Here is a 22,737-nt window from a genome sequence, read left to right on the forward strand (position 1 = left end):
TAATTTTCTCCAGGACATCTCCCTGGGAGACCTTAAGTCAGAGCCTGCTTTATCCAAGCAAATATCTTGGTTCTTTAAATGAAGCTAGCTCATAACATTCCAGAACCTTAGTCAAAGAATCACTTCATCATTCATTACTTTCAAAAACTTCTTCACAAAACAAATCAAACATACTTTTCTAAATGGTTTATGTAGAATTATATTTTTACAAAGAATGGAATGTAGAAAGTCTTCCACTGTGTATGTATTTGTGTGTGTGTGTGTGAGAGAGAGAGAAAGAGAGAGAGAAAATGTTTAAGGAGGGGCATTTGGCATAGAGATGCAGATCAGGAAAGCAAGCACATATCTCTCATGTGAGAGACCCAGGGTTCCAACCATGACACATGCATACCAGCACCCATGCACAAACACACACACAGGTACACACATAACTGGTGCGTCCCCCCCCTTCATCTCAGCAGCCCCTGAAATAGCTATTATAACTATATGTCTGGTTGTATTCAATAGTAACAAGATATCTACTACAACCCAAAATTGTTGCATGGATAGAAATCCTAATACTAAAACTTCAGTCTTAATGCAAGTTCAGTTCTGAATTTCTCAGTGTTTGGTATAGGGTTGTATCTAGTTTCTTATCTTGCCTCTCAGATGATATCCTATATGAATACATAAATAAGCAGAATTAGAACACCTTTATTTGGGAAACATATCACATAAATTAGTGGGGTTGGAATAGGCAATAAACAAATGAGGAGAAGGAATGTGTGCATTTCACATGAGAAAAGGGAAATGAGGTGCAAATATGAAACCTATAATGTGTTTGCTATTGACTTTTTCCTTCTTCTGCTAAGTACTTAAGTTGGGAATAAGAAAGTTTTAACGTCACCAAGTTAACTCATTAATCAAGAAGAAAGACTTCTCATTCTCACAGATGTTAAGGATGAATTATTCTTGAAGCATACAGGCCATAGATGACAGGTACTCCATCAGCCTAAAGTATTTTTGGAAGCAGTGGCTATCAGTGAAAACTGTCCTAGTTGCTGAAGTTGGTTGGAACGCAAAGCTATTCTAACCAAAGGAAGCAGCTGCTACTTAAGACATGATTGACCCATCTTTATAAATAATCTCATTAGGAATCTAACTATTAAAGTATTCATGATGAAACCATCTGAAACATTTCTAAAACCATTTTGGGTATAAGACCAACCTGCCTTTGAAATATAAAGCACAGACCATGTTGTCTTCGTAAGTAGATGTTGGGATATTTTCTCATTATGTCCCTAAGGTTTTGATTTTCCAAGTTTGGGATATATACATATATGCACATATGTATATATACACACATATATGGGATATATACATATATGTATATATGTATATACACATATATATATATCACTGTCACTATCATCCCATTGCTCATCAATTTGCTCAAGCAGGTACCAGTAACATCTCCATTGTGAGACTTTTTGTTACTGTTTTTGGCATATTGAATACGCCTCGGGTCGCTTGCCAGGCTCTGCCGTGCAGGCAGGATACTCTCGGTAGCTTGCCAGGCTCTCCGAGAGGGATGGAGAAATTGAACCCATGTTGGCCGCATGCAAGGCAAACGCCCTACCCACTGTGCTATCGCTCATATATACATATGTATATATATATAATGCATACATGGCAGAAGTGGTATATATATGCATTTTGTTTTCTTATATATATTCTTATATATATATTTCTTATATATATTTGTTTTCAGATATGTAATGCATACATGGCAGAGGTGGTATATATATGCATTTTGTTTTCTCTTATGTGAAAAAATGCTATATTTGTGCTTTTTATAGCACGAGTTAATTTTTGATTAAAGATTGATATTATAATAACATATACAAAATCCTTGTGATATAGGTTCGTTATTTTCCTTTGCTCTTTACACAATAGTTGTAAAATGCATTACAATACTTCGCCAACTAGGCCACGTAATCCAATGTTAGGACCCAGTGTTCTAGTAAGACTTGAGTCCAGTGATGCTAGGGGCCATGAAGTGACCCTGGTGGTCTTAGAGACCACCAGAACTATATCTGGAAGTACTTGGTGTACTTCCAGATATACCCTGGAAGTACCCTATGGTGCAGGGATAAAACTCAGAACCTTGCAATGAAAAACATGTGCTCTAGTCTATTGAGCTAACTCCCTGGGCTGTTTAGTATTTATTACATTAGCTGTTGACCACAATTGACTTGAAATAAATTTATTTTGCAAAAATTCTTAAAGAATATTCTTGCTGGTAGCAAAACTTTCAGTTAATAAATCTTAAAAACATTTTTCAGCATTTTAAACACTTTTGTCCCACTGTCATCTGGCTTGCAAGGTTTCAGGTAAAAAGTGCAATATTTCAAATAATATTTTTTGTATGTAATGTGACATATTTTCTCTGGTTGCTTGAGATTTTTTTTTTCTCTCTGATTTTAAGCACTGATAAAACATCAAGTTTCTGCGTACATGATTGAATTTATCATAATGAAGGCCTTCTAAAGATGGTTCCTTCCTTCCTTCCTTCCTTCCTTCCTTCCTTCCTTCCTTCCTTCCTTCCTTCCTTCCTTCCTTCCTTCCTTCCTTCCTTCCTTCCTTCCTTCCTTCCTTCCTTCCTTCCTTCCTTCCTTCCTTCCTTCTCTCTCTCTCTCTCTCTTTCTCTGTCTCTCTTTCTTTCTTTTATTTTTTTTTTTTTTTTGCTTTTTGGGTCACATCTGGCGATGCACAGGGGTTATTCCTGGCTCTGCACTCAGGAATTACTCCTGGCGGTGCTCAGGGGACCATATGGGATGCTGGGAATCGAACCCAGGTCGGTTGCGTGCAAGGCAAACGCCCTATCCGCTGTGCTATCGCTCCACCCCTCTTTCTTTCTTTCTTTCTTTCTTTCTTTCTTTCTTTCTTTCTTTCTTTCTTTCTTTCTTTCTTTCTTTCTTTCTTTCTTTCTTTCTTTCTTTCTTTCTTTCTTTCTTTCTTTCCTTCCTTCCTTCCTTCCTTCCTTCCTTCCTTCCTTCCTTCTTTCTTTCTTTCTTTCTTTCTTTCTTTCTTTCTTTCTTTCTTTCTTTCTTTCTTTCCTTCCTTCCTTCCTTCCTTCCTTCCTTCCTTCTTTCTTTCTTTCTTTCTTTCTTTCTTTCTTTCTTTCTTTCTTTCTTTCTTTCTTTCTTTCTTTCTTTCTTTCTTTCTTTCTTTCTTTCTTTCTCTCTCTTTCTCTTCTTTCTTTCTCTCTTGAATCACCATGAGATACACAGTTCCAAAGTTGTTCATGATTAGTTTTTATTCATACAATGTTCCAAAGCCCATCTCTTCACCAGTGTATGTTTCTCACCAGGAATGTTCCCAATTTCCCTCCGGACAACACCCATCCCCAGCTGCCTCTATGGAAGGCACTTTTCTTCTCTCTCTCTCACTCTCTCTCTCTCTCTCTCTCTCTCTCTCTTCCTTTCTCCCTTCCCTCTCTCGCTCTAAAATTGTCTTCACTGGGCTTTTATAGAAAAAAGCAAAGTAGAGTTACATCATGCCCTTGAAATTCCTAAGTCTCTCGTGGCATGCAAACTTTTCCACATATATAACATTACTTGAAATATACTGGTATCCTCAGACAAGACTGATTCAAATAGTGCTGAATCATTACCAAAATAAGCAGTATTTTCAGCAGGATGTTAAACATCTGGTTCAAGACTTCAAAATCTATAAAATTTCCAACCCAGCTCCATAAAAATAAGTTTTATCAGACATTCACACCCATTGTACTCCTCATATTCACAGAAGATGTTGTTTCTTTATTTCCTGTGACTGATCTAATATTCACCTTTGGTTCCTACCCACTGGCTTGCAAAAAATCTGAAAGAGCCAGGTGCTTGAATACATTTGGCATGCAGGATAAGTAGAGAGCAAGACATATTTCTATATTTGAGCAAGGTATCTTTTTAAAAGATTGAGCCTTTTTAGAACTTCCAGCTCTTTAAAAAATGGTTTTCTAGGTTATTGCACCTTTCCCCTCTTAAAAATGTCAACCTCCAAAGCAATTTGAAGCACATAGATACTCGTGCCTGCAGGGCTGAACATGCAACACACACATAGCACAAACAGTTGATGAATCTGTTTCTTTTAGAATTATCATTAGCTCAAATTTTTATAAAAGACTCGAGAACACAACATTGATCACAGTAGACTGTATTCATCATGTAATTGGCAGGGGATTGTCCTCATGGGTTAGGTCCCTAATGGAATGATTTGCTTTCTTTGTCAGCACTGGTATCATCATCCATAAATTTACTGACTTATCATGCATTAGGCATGACATAGGTATTCACTGAGCAACTCTTTTCACTGCATGAAAGGTACGACATCTTTACAATTCTCTGGGATCAGTGCTACTCCCTCATAGACAACAAGCTGGCCCCTGAAATTGGCTGTGGGGCCAACTGGGAAAGGAAAGATATACTGCATGGGTAGAGTACTGTTCTTCAGAACGGAGTAAATAATCTCAACCTGTAACTGATATATAGATCTTGGTAACAAAGTGGTAGTGAACGCTCTCATTTGTGCACTGAATGAGCTACTGGCAGAGATTTTGCTCTCTTGTTGAGGAATGTTGAGCTCTTGATTTATAGATCTTCACTCACAAGTGATGCAAACTTCTTCTAGGAAACCCAGACCAGCCCCCATTAAATTTGAAGCACAACTTAACCCATGGCCAGGTTTGGCTCCTTCTACCACTGAAACAATAGTCAAAGTAGTCACTGAAGCAGGTCTAAATATTGCTTGGGGATTATTTGCCCTGGTAATCAAGGGAAACGTTGGGTGTCTGGTAGGAAATGGTCTGAAAGTAGCTTCCTGCTGAGGTTAATTTCTGGGTTGTCTGAGCATCATCTGCTTAGCTTCTCTGCTTTTACATCACTTGTCCAGTTAACTTACTGCATTAAATTTCCTTTATTTTGCCTTTATTTTAAAGAGTTAAGAGTGGTTTCTTAGGATTTTGACTGGTACAGTTTGGTATCAGAAGTGGCACCAGGAAAAAGTCTCTTATAGTGGGATACTGGGATTGAGTTCTCATTTGTTTGAGTGCAGTTTCAGAATTATACTGAATTATACAGTTTGAAAATAGAGAACCAGTATTCTTTTTTTTAAATTAATTTATTTTATTGAATCACCATGTGGAAAGTTACAAAGCTTTCAGGCTTCTGTCTCAGTTATACAATGCTTGAACACCCGTCCCTTCACCAGTGTACATATCCCACCACCAAAAGCCCCAATATACCACCCCTCCACTCCCCCACCCCCGTCTACGTAGCTGATAAATTTCACTTCACTTTCTCTTTACCTTGATTACATTCCATATTTCAACACAAAGCTCACTATTGTTGGAGTTTCCCCCAAAAAACAGCCCTGCTAACAAGGAAGCATTTGATAATTAGTTTTCCATTACCAAGAATGAAGAGATATAAAGTCTGTATTTTAGTATTTTAGTAACTAAGTTCAGGGAGATTTATGTAAGAAATTGCATCATTTCCCTTCCTGGGGCAGCATGGGGCTATGGCTTAGGAGAACCAGTATTCTTGTCTGTGGTGGAATGCCATGTATTATCTGGGTTCACAGACACACAGAATAACTATTACCTGGTTAGCCATATTTTAACACAACATAGGCCTGGGAACAGCTACAACTCATAGAATATATAAAAAAGTGTACATATCACTTTCTGGAGTCATTCTTAAAGGGAGAGGCTGAATTTTACTTCTCTTTTTTGCTGATTGGAATATAGACCTAAAGATAGAAACAGATACAGATAACTGGAACCTAAATTTGTTTATAAATGGATGGATTCGGAAAGTATCATGCTGAGTGAAATGAGTCAGAAGAAGAGGGGCAGATATAGAATGACTACATTCATTTGTGGTATATAAAAAGATATATGGTAGAAGACTAATATCCAAGGCCAGGGAAAACAAGGGATAGGAGGACTGGTTAATGGTTGGAGGGTAGGTGAGACAGAGAAAGGACCAGTATGACAATAAAAGTGGGAACTGATCATGCTGGACAAGAAGTGAGTCTTAAAACTAGGTAAAGAAATATACACTATAACCTTTAAGTATCTGTATTGTGAACCATAATGCTGAAAATTGGAGGTGGGAGCGAGAGAGAGAGAGAGAGAGAGAGAGAGAGAGAGAGAGAGAGAGAGAGAGAGAGAGAGAGAGACAGACAGACAGACAGACAGACAGACAGACAGACAGACAGACAGAAAGACAGAGACAGAGAGAAATGTTGCCATAAAGGTAGGGTGGGGGAAGAAATTGGGGACACTGTTTCTGGGAAATGTGCACTGGTGGGGTGGTGGAGGGATGGGTGTTGGAACATTGTATGACTGAAACCTAATTATGAACAGCTTTGTAGGGTCTATCTCACAGTGTTTCAATTTCAAAAAATGCTTGATCTCTGATGAATTTGGCAAGCTTTCTTATCATCCCAAAGGTTGGGTTAGGGGAATGGCATCATCAAGGCCTCCAGGAGTCTATAGACTCTTTCCAGAGACAATAAAGATGCAACATCTCAGCTGGAGTTCACAAGGATTCAGAACACAGTAAGCAAAAAGTCTTTTCTCAGACCGATTGAATATACCTAAGCTCCCCCCAGGCAGTCATTTGCCCAGTTGAGAAGGAGACAGAAGGGAAGAACTTCTGTGACAGTGACATCTTCTGCATCTTCTGATTCTCTGAGCATCTAGATTTAAAAGACTCAGACTTTGAAGGATGTCATTCAACCAGAATTGACTGAGACACCATTCACAGAGATATTCAAAGTTTGTGTGATTGATTTTCTTCTCAAGCTAGTGGGTGGGGACCAAAGGCAAATATTAGATAAATCACAGGAAATAAAGGAGCAGCATCTTCTTTGAGTTTGAGGACTGCAATGGGTGTGCATGTTTGATAAAACTATTTTTTTTGGAGCTGAGCTGGCAGAATGCTGATGTAAATGTTAGAGAAGAAAAAGTTACAGATCATAGTATGGTTGAAGCTGTTAAGAAGATCATACATGTCATTGTTTAAAAAATAGGAAATCATGTAAGCAAATATTGCAATTATAATATAGTGACTTAGGTCTTGCCTTGAATGCGGCCAACCACAATTCAATCTCAGGCACCACATATGGTACCCTGAGCACTGTTGGGGGTGACTTCTGAGCACAGAGTCAGAAGTATCACCTGAGCACTGATGAATGTAACCCAACCCATTGCCCTTGCCCCCAACCAGAAAGTAATTTTATTTAAAATTGTTATTTTTATACTATAAATATTTAGATTTCATAAATATTTGTTTATAAATATTTAAATATAATAATGTTAATAATAGATAAATGGAGACATTCACATATTTTTCCCGCAAGCCAATGGGTGGGGACCAAAGGCAAATATTAGATCAATAACAGAAATAAAGAAGCAGTATCTTCTTTGAGTATGAGGAGTACAATGGGTCTTATTTCTTTTATTAGCTAATCTAATTTTGCAAGCAAACACCTGCAATGATGAAACAACAGACCGATGAACTTCACACATATAAGAAAATTCATTCCATATGAATTTTAGGATTGCTTGATCCATTTCTTTGAAGAATGTCATGGGTATATTTATAGGGATCGCATTGAATCTGTATAATGCTTTAGGGAGTATTGCCATTTTGACAACATTGATTCTCCCTATCCACGAGCAGGGTATATGTTTCCATTTCCTCATGTCCTCTTTGATTTCATGGAGTAGCGTTATGTAGTTTTCTTTGTAAAGGTCTTTTACTTCCTTGGTTAAGCTGATTCCGAGGTACCTGATTTTCTGGGGCACGATTGTGAGTGGGATTGCTTTTTTCATGTCCCTTTCCTCTGCCTCATTGTTTGCGTATATGAAGGCCATGGATTTTTGGGTATTGATTTTGTAGCCTGCAACTTTACTGTATAAGTCTATTGTTTCTAAGAGTTTCTTAGTAGAGGTTTTAGGCTTCTCTAGATATAGTATCATGTCGTCTGCAAATACTCCATGGCTTCGAGGCTGGCCTCACGTTCCGGGGAAAGGGCAACTCAGAGAAGCGATCACCAACTACATTGTAGTCGAAGGCCATGTGGGGGAAGGGAGTTGCGGGCTGAATGAGGGCTAGAGACTGAGCACAGCGGCCACTCAACACCTTTATTGCAAACCACAACAGCTAATTAGAGAGAGAAAACAGAAGGGAATGCCTTGCCACAGTGGCAGGGTGGGGTGGGGGGGAGATGGGATTGGGGAGGGTGGGAGGGACACTGGGTTTACGGGTGGTGGAGAATGGGCACTGGTGAAGGGATGGGTTCCCAAACTTTGTATGAGGGAAGTATAAGCACAAAAGTGTATAAATCTGTAACTGTACCCTCACGGTGATTCTCTAATTAAAAATAAATAAATTAAAAATAAATAAATAAATAAATAAATAAATTTAAAAAAAATAAAAAAAAAAAAGAAAATTCATGAAACTTGCAGGGATTTAACTACTAACCCTAACACTACTGCAAGAAGACGTGTAAATGTGTGGTAGAGAATTCAGGGAATTCTATGGCCTAGTTTCTAATAAAACTCACAAACGGGGTCTTGGTGAGACATCTCAATCTTCCTCTATGGGAGCCAAATCCCACATAGACAGCCCCTGGTGCCCACTTTCACAGCTCCCACCCATCTCCCACTAAGGGGATGTGAGACCTAAGCTCTCAGGCTGTTGTCTGGTGCAGTAGCACCCTTTTGCTGAGGGCAATTTGGGGATCCCACACACGTGAACTATTAGCAACAGCGCTTGAGGTGCCCACTGGCAGAGATTTCAAGAGGACATTCGTAGAATCTTCTCTGGATTCATAAATACTGTTAAAAGAGTGGGACATGCCCTCCCCACGTCCCTGCCCGCCCAGCAGACTGATTGTCACGCCCACAATTTGCCTCTGGGCACCATGTTATCCCACCAATAGCCCTGGCCCAGAGACTCCCAGTTGAATCCTAAAGTGTATTAGTGCCATACCAAAATGTCTCTGGAACCCAATCATTTACAATCTAGAAATTTACATTTGTAATTGTGGCCTTGCGAGCTCTCATGATATTCAAAATGAGCAATAGAAAATACATTATCTAGGGTCTGCCCCTGGCAGGTAGGTTTGAATGGTGGTGGGAAGTTTCGAGCAAAACATAATGCCCCAAATTAAAGAGAGAGTATTGGGGAAATTGTTTGCCATAGAGGCAGGGTGAGAATTGGGATGTGGGTGGTGGAAAATGTACACTGGTGGAAGGATGGGTGTTCTATCATTGTATGGCTGAATCTCGAACATGAAAGCTTTGTAACTCTATCTCATGGTAATACAATTAAAAAGAAAAGTAATGTGGAGTTCATGCCCAATTCAATCAGTTTAATCAATGACTGAACAAATAGCAGTACTCCTACATTATTTTTTTTAAAAAAAGTGGGACACGAATGGCTGAAGAGATAGAAGGAAAAAAAAAAGCCAGTTTCTTGCAAAAATTGAAAAATATGTCAAGCAAGTCATCCAGGTCCCCTGAGCTCAACTTTTTTAAGGATGAATATGTGTTTGGAGACTTTTCCTCAAAAATATGCAAACCCTTCTTGGGTTTCCCATGATCAAAGTCATTCCCCTTTATCCCCAAGTTAGGATTACCATAAACCTCTTTTTACCTCAACAATTGACCTGGGGTTAAGTTGCTTACCTTGAATGAGGCTGACCCCAGTTCTATTCTTGGCTCTGTATATATTTCCCTGAACACTGCTAGGAGTAAAACCTGACCAGAAACTAGAAATAAGCCGTAGTGGTGCTGAATATGGACTGGAGTGATAGCACAGAGGACCTTTGCCTTGTGTGCGGCCAACCCGGGTTCGGTTCCTCTGTCCCTCTCAGAGAGCCTGGCAAGCTACTGAGAGTATACCGCCCTTATGGCAGAGCCTGGCAAGATACTCGTGGCCTATTTGATATGCCAAAAACAGTAACAACAAGTCTCACAATGGAGACGTTACTGGTGCCCACTCAAGCAAATGATGAGCAACGGGACTACAGTGCTACAGTGTTACTGCTGAATGTAACCCCACACAATTATATGTAAAGATATATATGTAAATCTAAATATATATGCACATATATAAAAATATATATACACATACATATATATGCATGTATAGGCCACAAAAATTATATATATATATAGTGACCCAGCATGAGTTAACTATATATATGTGTGTGTAACATAATTATGTTATGCATAATTATGCACACACACACACAAAACAGCATGAGTTAACTTCACACAGGCATGCATATTCGGAAGTCTGTCCTCACTGAGCACTCCCAGGCTAAGCTGGCTTCCTTCTATTCTCAGCCTTACTGCATTGCCAGTCACAGGAGCACAAGCTTCAGGAGGTTTATTAAGAACTGTACTTGCAATGAACTTCCTAGTGAATCATGTACCAGCTCCCCACCTTCTTACTTTCAGTTTAATTTTATTTGAATCTGAGAACACATGTCACAGATGTAAGGTCAGTGTCCCCAGACAGGAGACTTGTAGTTTCCTTCTAGAGATACAGGTGACACATACCTGTCTCCTATAACAGATCCGTGGGTTCAAGTTTAGGAAGTGTCACTACACAGCCACAGGCTTTACTCCTCTGTGCAAGCCTGTCCTCAGCTCTGCAAGCTTCCCTGAAAGTAAGTCTCTCTTCTCCTGCAGGGTGTCCCTGGGCTGCATGGAGTAAGGAGCTGGGTCTGATGGGTGGCTTCTATTGGTCCTGTGTGCAAATGATCAGTGTTACCTTCTTTAGCATCATCTCCACAGACCCCTCCTCCTTAAAGGGAGCTGGTATTTGTCATTCCTGTAGTTTCCTTGAGTTCTCGACTGGCAACACCAGATTTATGATTGATCTGGTTAGGCAGGTAAGTTACCAGATAACCATTTATCTTATTTACTTATTTATTTAGGTTTTAGGGCTGGAACAATAGCACAGCGGGTAGGGCATTTTCCTTGCATGCTGCCGACCCAGGTTTAATTCTTCCACCCCTCCTGTAGAGCCCGAGAGTATCTCAACCGCATGGCAGAGCCTGGCAAGCTCCCTGTGGCATATTAGATATGCCAAAAACAATAACAAGTCTCACAATGGAGATGTTACTGGTGCCCGCTCGAGCAAATCGATGAGCAATGGGATGACAGTAATGCAGTGAGAGTGATTTAGGTTTTAGGACTATGTTCAGGGATGACTCCACATTGTGGTATTTGAGGATTGTGTGTATCTCAGGGATTAAACAGGGCCTCCCACATACAAAGCACATGCTTAGCCAATTAGCTATCACTCTGGCCCCAAGTCTTTGAAAAATTATGGAAATATGTCTTAACCCCTGATTCTGTTTGCCTGAACTCCTGTTCTCTTTGTTCCTACGAATTGGTGACCTTTGAATTCTAGAAATCTCACTTTAATGAGGCTTATAAGGGAATGTAAGCCTCATTAAAGTGAGATTTCTAGAATTCAAAGGTCATTGTATAAGCGAATATAAGCCTCATTAAAGTGAGGTTTCTAGAATTAAAAGGTCATCAATTCATATATATTATACATATGCATGTATATACATATATATATTTGGGTTCCAACTACTATATTTTTCATTCAGCCTTTTAGAATTTTGTGTTTATTCATCAGCCGTTCTTCATAGGCTCCTTGCTCACATCTATAAAATTATCCAGAGAAACTAAGGTAAATTACAGACAAGATTTAATTTCACTTTTTACCTTCAGACACAGCTCCAGGAGAGGGGAAGAGGCCAACTCTGGGCTAAGGGACAGTCAGTGGATTTCAACCACATTTCTGTCCAGTCCAAGCCCTCTTTTTTCTTAGCATGCTAGAAAAAACACAGGGACCAGTATTGTCCCATCTCTCCTTCCCAGGAATCAAATCCTAATTTGGCTGCTTTCAGAGCCATTGAGTGGAACCTTATGCTATTCTAGACATTCTTATTTTTTTAAGATGGTGACAGATTGTTTCTAGTAATTTGTACTTTGAAGAGAGATCTCGCCCTTTAAATTTACAGAAAGCCTGCTTAGAAATAGATAACATGTCACTTTTTGGTCCCATCCAAAACAACAGAAGTCCCACCAAAGAGCAATCTTTTTGATGTTCAAATCATAAAGTCTGGGAAATAATAAAGTCTGGGTTTGCTACCCAGACTACAATTTTCTTTGAAAATATGGTCCCACTTCTAACTTGGTTGTTTCTAATTTTGCAGTGTGATTCCAGGGATAGCCATGAGGGGGTGCAAGAATTTTAATGTAAATCTCTCCCTAAAGGATGTTGTTCAGGCCTTTTCCATGGGCAAAGTGGACTCTTTGTGAAGGACCACCAAGTAAAGGGTGCTAGGAGGGCCCGCTCAGGATGGGAGATATGTGCTGAAGTAGACTATAGATTGAACATGATGGCCTCTATTACAAACCACAACACCCAAAAGGAGCCAGAGAGCAAAACCCTGCCACAGAGGTGGGGTGGAGTGGAGGGGATGGGGTGAGGGTGGTGAGAGGGATGCTGGGACCATTGGTGGTGGAAAATGGGCACCGGTGGAGGGATGGGTACTTGATCATTGTATGACTGAAACACAAGCACGAAAGGCTGTAAGGCTGTAAGTCTGTACAGTTGTACCTCACGGTGATTCACTAATAAACAATAATAATAATAAAAAGACAAAGTGGACTCTGTTACAAATTTTAGAAAAACTTTTCAAATTACCCTGAATTTAAAATGCTTGTGCATATGACCAAATGCGAAATAAAGGAAAAGGAGGAAATATAGATTACTGGTTCAAATTTCAACATGAAAAGTTCACTCATCCATCCTACAAATATTTATTAGGTACTTACTATACACAAGGAACTATGCAAAAGGACAAAGTTCAACACTCTTTTGCAGAGTGGGAACAGGTCTACAAAAAGGTGCTCAGGAAATCTGAGGACTCCTTGCCTCAAGGTGGTTCAGTGCTAGAGCCTGAGGATGTGGTGCTGCCTGGAAATAGGGCCTGATATTGGGGGCTGGAGCGATAGCACAGCGGGTAGGGCGATTGCCTTGCATGTGGCCGACCTGGGTTCGATTCCCAGCATCCCATATGGTTCTCCGACCGCCACCAGGAGTAATTCCTGAGTGCAAAGCCAGGAGTAACCCCTGTGCATCACCGGGTGTGACCCAAAAAAACAAAACAAAACAAAACAAAAAAACAGTGCCTGATATTACCTGGACCATCATCCCCTTTAGTAATGCTCAGGGTTCCAAGTGTGGTGTCAAGGATTAAAAAACGATGTTTGCCCTATGCAAGGGACGTGCCTTCACTCCTGCATCAGCACTCCCACCTCAAATTCAGTTCTTTTTCTATTCTACATGCCACTGGGCAAATCATTCAGGTTAATATCTCAAATTGTTCTAAAGGGGCAATCATATTTGAGAGTCCTTTTGACACTCAGTCTTAGGCCAAGGCAAATAAAGAGTTCATCTATCATGAGCCCGCCGACTTTCCTTGTTCAGCACTTCTTCCCCAAGAAGCTTTTACATTCAAGATGACAGGTGATGTCATTGATTCCAGCTTCTCCTTTTTTAATTGAGACGTTCTCTACAGCATAGAGAGATATTTCAAAGTAGCAAGCAAAGAAATCTCTTATGTGATGGTTCAAGAATATCACATTCATTCATTCTATTCATTTCCCCTTGTGGTAGTTGAAGATTAATCTCCAGGAAGTACAGCAAGCTAGGCATCTCTGTGCATTATTTTCCTGTTGATAAAAAGTCATCCCATATGTTTCTGACACACACAGCAAGTAGTCCAGCACCTCTCTGAGTTGGACGCAAAGAGCTATGTCAGGACCCCTGGCATATATTTATCTTTGCATCAGTTTTGGTGAGAAATATATCCACCTACACTGCTTAGAAGCAGTGCTAACTACTTCCACCACTGGAGAAAGGCAAATTCCCTTTCCCAGTTCCAGTGGAAAAATAACTATCAATCAATCAGATTTACTCCTAAAACACATGAGTGTGAGAAGGGAGTTAGAACCATGGGTACATAACAGATGAAAACTGCATAGCCATATGGAAAATTTTCAGAAACAGGGGCATGTTCCTAGGAGAATGTCTATGCTACAAAGTCAGAGCAATAGGGGCCACTGGACAAAATTCATTGTCCCTCTTTGTTATGAAACTAATGCTGGCCTTTTGACATAGAGTTATTTCAAGCTTACTTGACATAGAAAATAACCCTTTAATATTTTTTTTCTAATTCAAACTAAACAGGCAAAAACTTTCAAGAATGGATACTGTCTAAAATGATACAAAAAAGCCTTTGGAATCATCCCAGATAGCACACTGTAAGAAGGTAAAATACCATCAAATATCACTGATTCCAGCATAGCTCAGAAACGAGTCTTTCATCGCATAAATATAACAGCATAATTCCTGGCCAAAGACTCACTTTCCCTGACCCATAAAATGACTCCTTTCCAAATCCCTTGAATTCTCAACTTTGATATCTGTGGGCAAGTAGAAGAAGCAGAGCAGCTCATCCTAAAATTTCTCCATCTGTAGAAAGAAAGGTGATCACTGAAGAAACAGTTTGAAACTATCTGAATTTGGTTCACCTACCTTAAATTATCAAGCAACAAGGTAGGTTTCATATCTGAGAGAGAAATGATATTCATGATGAAATTAAGTTTAGTTCCTGCACTACAAACTCTATACAAATTTTGGGAGAAACAAAAAATGCACACATAGCTGTTTTGTTTGAAGTAGATTTTAGATTTAGATTTAGATGGAGAAGATCCATCCTTTCATCAACACACGAGGAGAAGAATTTTAAACAATTTAATTTCAAATTCAAACTTAAAATGGCTGAATTTGCATTTCCAAAGATTTAAGATTTAAATTTGTCAATGATTGTTGCTACTACCTACATGAAAACACCGAGATTTAGCAGATATCTCAATCATATAGCTAGAAAGAATTTTCACATAGGTACATTTATATGTGGCTGTCACACACATCAAGACAGAGAATATCTATCTCTAGCACCACAAAAGATCATACCTTTGTGTGATTAATTCCTACCTCTTACCTGTGGCCTCAGACAGAGGTAACTACTCCAATGTTTATGACTGTATGAGTTTTGTGAAAATGGAGTCATTTGGCATTTGCTACTTTAGAACTTCTTTCGCCCACTATTATTTCTCTTATACTCACTTATGCTGTTTCATGCAGCAGTGATTCATTTGTCCTCATTATTCTATGTTACCTCATTGCATGAATCTATCACAATTTTAATTATCCATCTATTGTCCTTTGATAGATGGATGCGTTCATCTTAGATGTATCCCTGGCAGTGGGATTGCTGAGTCATCATCTTAGATGTATCCCTGGCAGTGGGATTGCTGAGTCATCATCTTACATGTATCCGTGGCAGTGGGATTGCTGAGTCACTAGGTAGGCAGGCAACTGTTTTGTTTTATGAGATAATGCCAGCCTTGGTTATCTAATGTGATGGTACCAGTTACACTATAGCAAGAAAGGAGGGCTCCAGTTATCTCACATTTTTAAAGGTCTCTTGATTCTAATCAGCTTCTCTGACACTACTTTCCATATTCTTGATATATTTGGGCTGCTCTTTGCATTTGTGTAGTGGTAGCTCAGTTATTCGACCTACCTTATGTGGTAATTGGTTTGTCTCATTAATTTATGACAAGCTTTTACATACTTTGGACGGAAGAACTGTGATTGTGACTACTTTCCCCCACTATGTATTTTTCCTTTTTAGATTTATACTGATGCTTAATGAAGCTAATGCTTATCCTTTTTTAAATGGTTAATGGCCTTGTTTCAATAGATTAAAAACGTTTTATTTTGATTATCATAGATTCATAGAAACTTTCAAGCATATTAATTAGTGAGAGGTTCTATGTACTATTTAATGATTTACACAGGAAAAAGATCTTACAAAAATATATATAATAACAAAGCCAGGACATGGACATCAGTACAGTCTGTAGAACTCATTCAGTTTCCACATCTTATTTTTACTCTGTGTGTATTGTTATTTGCAATTATATCATGTAAAGATCAAGTGACAATGACCACAATCAGGAGAGCTACATCATCACCATAAATTTCCCTGTTCTACGCCTGTATAGCCAAACCTACCCCTTTATACTACCCACCAATTTCTTCTCCATCTCTATTATTTTGTCATTTCAGTAGTTTTATACAACGTAACCAAACAGCTTCTATCACTAAATACAATGCCACTGATATATCTATAAATTTACTCAAAATGATTTAAAATTTATTTTCCTAATAACTATCATCACTGGACAACTTTTTGTGTCTTGTAATGTTTTAATAATAGAGCATGTAACCGTTAAACTTGACCCACAGGTCATAATTTGTCAAGTTCTATCTTACATTATGTGTTATTTTGCTTTTTCCAACTTCTCTTTATTCCAGTTGCCATGTTCTTTATTTTGAGCCCTATTTTTCCACTCACTTCTTTTTTGGTGACAGCTTATTCTAAATCATACAGACAGCTTCAACATTTATCTTAGTGAAGATATTGATTTGCATTGTTTGTTTCAATCTCTGAAGATCATTAACTTTTTGTCTTTGAACCTGTGAAATAGTATCATGCTTAAAAGCTTTTTGTGAGGGAAACTTTCTGCCTAAATTTAAGCCCTGGGTCCTCTGTCTTCTCGTAAATTAGCCCTCCAAGACTCATAACTTGTGGGAGAGGATGATCTGATATTAGAATGATAATGAGATTGTCACCACAAAAAACAAACCAGCAAACAAACCCAATTCCATTAAAAAACAGGAACTGGGAGATGAACAGAAACTTCCTCAATAAAGACATACATATGGCCAAAAGGTATATAAAGATGTCTACATCACTTACCATCAGGAAAATGAAAATCAAAACAACAACGAGATATTATCTCACACTTGGCACACATGTGAGACTGACGCATGTCACACAAAAATAAAACAACTAGGCTGGTATATATATGCAGTAAAACACTCACTGCTGGTAGGAATATCGACTTACCCAGCCTTTATGTAAAACAACATAGACAATTCTCAAAAAAGTAAAAATTAAATTTTCATATGACATGGCCATTCCAATTTTTGACATTTACCCCAAAGGTACAAAAGATCTACTCAGAAAAGAGATTTGAAAAAGGAAAAACAGGTGGATGGAAAGATAGATAGAAAGATAGATAGATAGATAGATAGATAGATAGATAGATATAGAGAGAGAGAAAGAGAGAGAGTGAAAAAAAGTGTGCCTTCTCATCTATGGTATATAGAATATCAGAGTGGGAGACTAATACCCAAGAACCGTAGAAATAAGTACCAGGAGGTTGACCCCATGACTTCGCGGCTGGCCTCACGTTCCGGGGAAAGGGCAACTCAGAGAAGCGATCACCAACTACATTGTAGTCGAAGGCCATGTGGGGGAAGGGAGTTGCGGGCTGAATGAGGACTAGAGACTGAGCACAGCGGCCACTCAACACCTTTATTGCAAACAACAACAGCTAATTAGAGAGAGAGAACAGAAGGGAATGCCCTGCCACAGTGGCAGGGTGGGGTGGGGGGGAGATGGGAGTGGGGAGGGTGGGAGGGACGCCGGGTTTACGGGTGGTGGAGAATGGGCACTGGTGAAGGGATGGGTTCCCAAACTTTGTATGAGGGAAGTATAAGCACAAAAGTGTATAAATCTGTAACTGTACCCTCACGGTGATTCTCTAATTAAAAATAAATAAATTATAAAAAAAAAGTGTGCCTTAGATCTTAGATGCGGGCTGGGGGAGGGGCGGCGGCAGGAAGCAGATAGGAGGAAAAGTGTAGACATTTGTGGCTAAAAATGTGTACTGGTGAAGAGATGAGAGTTGGAATATTGTGCGATGGAGATTCAAGCATGACCAACTTTGTATATCTCACAGTAATTCAATAAAAACTTAAAAATAAAACCTCTGTAGTACTGTAGCATGTTCATCGATTTGCTCGAGTGAGCACCAGTAATGTCTCTATTGTGAGAATTGTAGTTACTATTTTTGGTATATTGAATACGCCACGGGTAGCTTGCCAGGCTCTCCGAGAGGGACGGAGGAATCAAACCCGGGTCAGCCGCATGCAAGGCAAATATGCCCTACCTGCTGTGCTATCGCTCCAGCCCAAAAAAACTCTAAGGGAAAAAAAAAAGACATTTGCACCTCTATGTTTATCTCAGCACTATTCACAATAGCCAGAATCTGGAAACAGCCCAAATGTCCAAGAATAGATAAATAAAGAAACTCTGGTACATATACACAATGGTGTACTACTTGGCACTTAGAAAACATGAAATCATGCAGCTACTTAGATATACCTGAGTGAAGTTAGTCAGGAGGAAATGAACAGGCAAAAAATGATCCCTTTCATATGTGGGGTATAAAGAAATATGGTAGGGGGAAAATAGATGCACAAAGGAATAAAAGGAAACAGAAACCAAGAACTGGTTTTTAGTAGGAAGTTCATCATAACGGAGGATAGGGGGCTATAAAAGGAGGGTACTGGGACAATGATGAAAGGTGGAGGGTGTGGTGCTGAAATTTTTTTTTTAATTTGGGAAATGAGGGAGAGAAATAGAAAACAGGGGCTTCTTCAGAGTGGGAAAATGCAAGTACACATTCCAAGAAGGTTTGAAGTAATTCCCAGGATGGAGAATATATATCATGGAGTAAGAAAGAGTAAGAATAATGAGCCCTGGAGGAAGAGAGTACACATCTCAGGGGAGAAGTGGGCAAATGCACAGACTTTCCTCTGCCAAGTTAGCTTATCTACAATTTTCCCAAACTACCCCCACCCCAACGTCCAATCTAGGATGGTTGCCAGAGAGGAGGAGCTTGGCTCTATTGATGTTTTTTGTTTTTTGTTTTTTTTTTTTAAATTCTTTAGCATGGCCAGAGTTCCAGTCCAGGAATCTCTCCTTGGTGCTGGGATTTTTAATGTATAAAACCACACCAATAACAGTTTTGTAAACAACATTGCTTAAAATAAAATGTACAAAAAAAAATAAGCATAGAGAAAAAGAACTGTATAAAGTTATCCGGCAAAGCCCGGTGTTTAGTGATTTCCTCCAGAACTCACTTAGGGTCAGCTTTGCTTACACGGAGATGGGAAGAAAACCTATTTGACATTCCTTGCTTCCTATTTTCCTTCCCAAACATGTAAGGCCTAGTTTCACTATTCAAGGACCAGAAACTCTAGGCCCCCATTAAATGGGTGAGAGATGCTCTGAGATTCAGCGCCCCTGCCAAAGGCAATGAGGCTAGGATTTGGCTAGGTTGAGGGAGACCGTGTGCACAGCAGAATCACAAGTATCCTGACTTCCACTGGACTAGGGAAATGTGAACAATAAGGTACTCTTCTGAGTATGAAAGGAGGTAATTGTCAGTAAATTTGAATAATTACAAGGGATTGAGCTTGCTGAAACTAATATTGCTCAGACCATAAAAGTAATGTTACTATAGTAAAAATAAAATTACTACATTTTCATCGCTTTTGTATGTGTGTATTTTGGTCACACCCAGCTGTGCTCAGGTCTTACTCCTGGCTCTGGACTCAGGGGTCACTCCTGGCAGAGTTAGAATGTAAGGTCAGGGATTGAATCTGGGTTGGCTGTGTGCAAAGTTAGCACCCTACGCACTGCACTTGTACTTTTTCTTCATCCCCATCATATTTAATTTTAAACAGCACATATAAGAAGGTTTTGGCTCAAGCCCATGTTCTCTCTTAAACAAGTATTCTTTTCTTTCTCTTACCCCACATATCTAAGTGAATTTCATTAAATAAAAACTATTTTGTTTCAATAAAAAAACCAGAAGGTTTTGGCTCTAGTAATGTGATGAACTAAGAAATTTAAATGTTCTAGTGACATCTTTAAAATGCACTGCAATTTAGAAGATTCTCAGGTGTCAGAGACTTGGTGGGGGGGAAGAATATCAGGGGCTGGAGCAATAGCACAGTGGGAAGGGCATTTGCCTTGCACACAACCGACCTGGGTTCAATTCCCAGCATCCCATATGGTCTCCCAAGCACTGCCAGGAGTAATTCCTGAGTACATAAGCCAGGAGTAACCCTGTGCATTGCCGGGTGTAACCCCCTGCAAAACAATATATCAGAAATATAAGGCCATGTATTTGCTTTGTACTTTCTACAAAAGTGTGAGTATGAGGCATGTGCTTGGTCCTACCCAAGGACCACGCTAAGGAATTGAGCTCTAATGGAAAAATTGGGAAAAAAGATCATCTTAGACCCATGAGAGGAAAAAGGAAGGTACATGCATACAACAAAAGTCTTTGCTAGGTTGAAAGTTGTTTTTGAAGGATGAAAGAACATCTTGGAGTGTATTTACCGAACTCTCAAGTTCTAAGTGGGGATGGTGAAGAAGGGGAGAGAAACCTCTCTCAACAGAGGTTAATAACAAAGGGTTTGTATCACCAGATGATCTCATTCATATGCAGGATATAAAGAAACAGAGCAAGTGGAGAGACACTGGCCTATGAAAAGAAGAGGGGGCCAATAGAACTGAGACTTATAACCGCAGGAGTGTGGGTGTGAAGGATGGAAGGGATGGAGGGAGAAGGGTCCTAGGGAGTGAGGTGGAAGGATTTTGGCTCTGCACTCTGGTGATAGGTGTGGTGCAGTCGTAATTTAAGTCTAAAGCAATATCAATATTATTGTAAATCAGATACTTTTATACAAAATAAAATATATTGCTATAAAAAGTAGGTTACTATAGGTACTAGAGAGAGAGAGAGAGAGAGAGCTCAATAGGCTGAGTGCATGCAAAACAAGAAACCCAATTCTGATTTCTGAATTCTGATTTCGTGGAAGGCCACATGGTCTTCCAAGCAACTCTCAAACACAGATATTATAGCACTGTCCTAGCACTGTTGTCCCGTTGCTCATCGATTTGCTTGAGCAGGCACCAGTAATGTCTCCATCATGAGACTTGTTGTTACTGTTTTTGGCATATCAAATACTCCACGGGAAGCTTGCCAGGCTCTGCCGTGTGGGTGGGATATTCTCGGTAGCTTTCTAGGCTCTCCTAGAGGGATGGAGATATTGAACCCGGTAGGCCATGTGCAAGGCAAATGCCCTACCCATTATGCTATCGCTCCAGCCCACAAGGATGTTAATTAATGTTAATTAATAGAAAAATTTTAACAATATTCTTGGAAGTCTTAGATAAAAAGAGATGACAAATTACCTGGAAAAATAGGTTCTCAACCTATATTATATAGAATTTCCAGGGTCCAGATCTGTTATCTATGAGCTCACAATCCCAACTTAGAAGACGCAGGCAGAAAAAATTCACTACATTGAAGTGCAATGTTTTGATAGAGACTATACATTACAGGTATTTAAAATAATTAAAGAAAGAAAACTGATTCTGTCCATGATGAAATAATGGGTATTAGACTTAGTCTTCTGGTATAAACATCTCAAAGATGGACAAAATATATGACAAAACATTAAAGGCTTTCGACCACAGACAGTGCAGATCTGTGATCCTTGAAAGGGAAAATGTGCAAGAAACGAACTCTGCACACCTCCCAGCAATGAAAGCATCTGATGGCACTTCTATCAGCATAGGAAAGAGTGGCAATCAGGGCAGCTGCAGTAACTGGAGTTCGTTGAGAAGAGATACAGAGGACAAGGAGTAATATAGAGATAACTTCCCCTAAGTCTAAGGAACTCTCTAAGTCTTTGGCCAAATACTGCATAAGCATTGTGAGACCTCTGCATGGCCAGGAAGCCAACAGTGACCTGATACAGAGAAGAAATGCGTAAAGTTCTGACTTGAAGTCAGGGTGGGAGAACTGCACTGAGCACCCGGGTGTTCAGTTGAAAGCCCAAAGAAGTCACAACTTAAAAAAATGAAAGGATTATCCCTATCCAGTTAATTAAAGTCTTAGACCAAGACTTGATAGGGAGCATAACATGAGGCTCGCCATAACCAAGCCACTGGACCCCATGCCAGGCTCTTTCACTCGGGGCACCCCAGAGGGGAGTGGATGAAATTCCTTCCTGTCCCAAGAGATCCAGCCCAGGCAGCTGAAAACCTCCAGAACTCAGCCACCGCCATGCTCACAGCCGTTCTTCACACACTCGGGCTGAGTCTCACCCACGAGTGAACCCTCAGAAGACCCAGGTATGTGGGACATTGTGACTGAGAACTCTGGGTTCCACGGGACCAGGAACGGAGATCTTCTGCCCGTATCCCCCTGTCTCCAGCAACTCAGCAGTCACGTCCATAAGTCACCCAGGCTGGTGCCAAATAATCTCATTATTGGTCATCATCCAGATTACATGTCCGTCTCTCCCGGAAGGGAGCATTACATGATGCTCACCATAACCATGCCGCCAAACTCCGCACCAGGCTGTTTCACTTGGGGCGCCCCAAAAGGGGGCAGGTGAGAGCCCTTCCCACCCCAAGGGACCCAGCCCCGACAGCTGAAAACCTCAACTGCCGCCATGCTCCACATGCTCAGGCCGAGCCTCAGCCACGAGTGAACCTTTTCCTGGTCCTTGCAGCTGCAAACGCAGCCACGCGACACTTCATAGGACACACCTTACCCATATTCCAAGAGTACCGCACTAT

Source organism: Sorex araneus, chromosome 4 (genome assembly GCF_027595985.1).
Source record: "Sorex araneus isolate mSorAra2 chromosome 4, mSorAra2.pri, whole genome shotgun sequence".
Taxonomy (NCBI): Eukaryota; Metazoa; Chordata; class Mammalia; order Eulipotyphla; family Soricidae; genus Sorex; species Sorex araneus.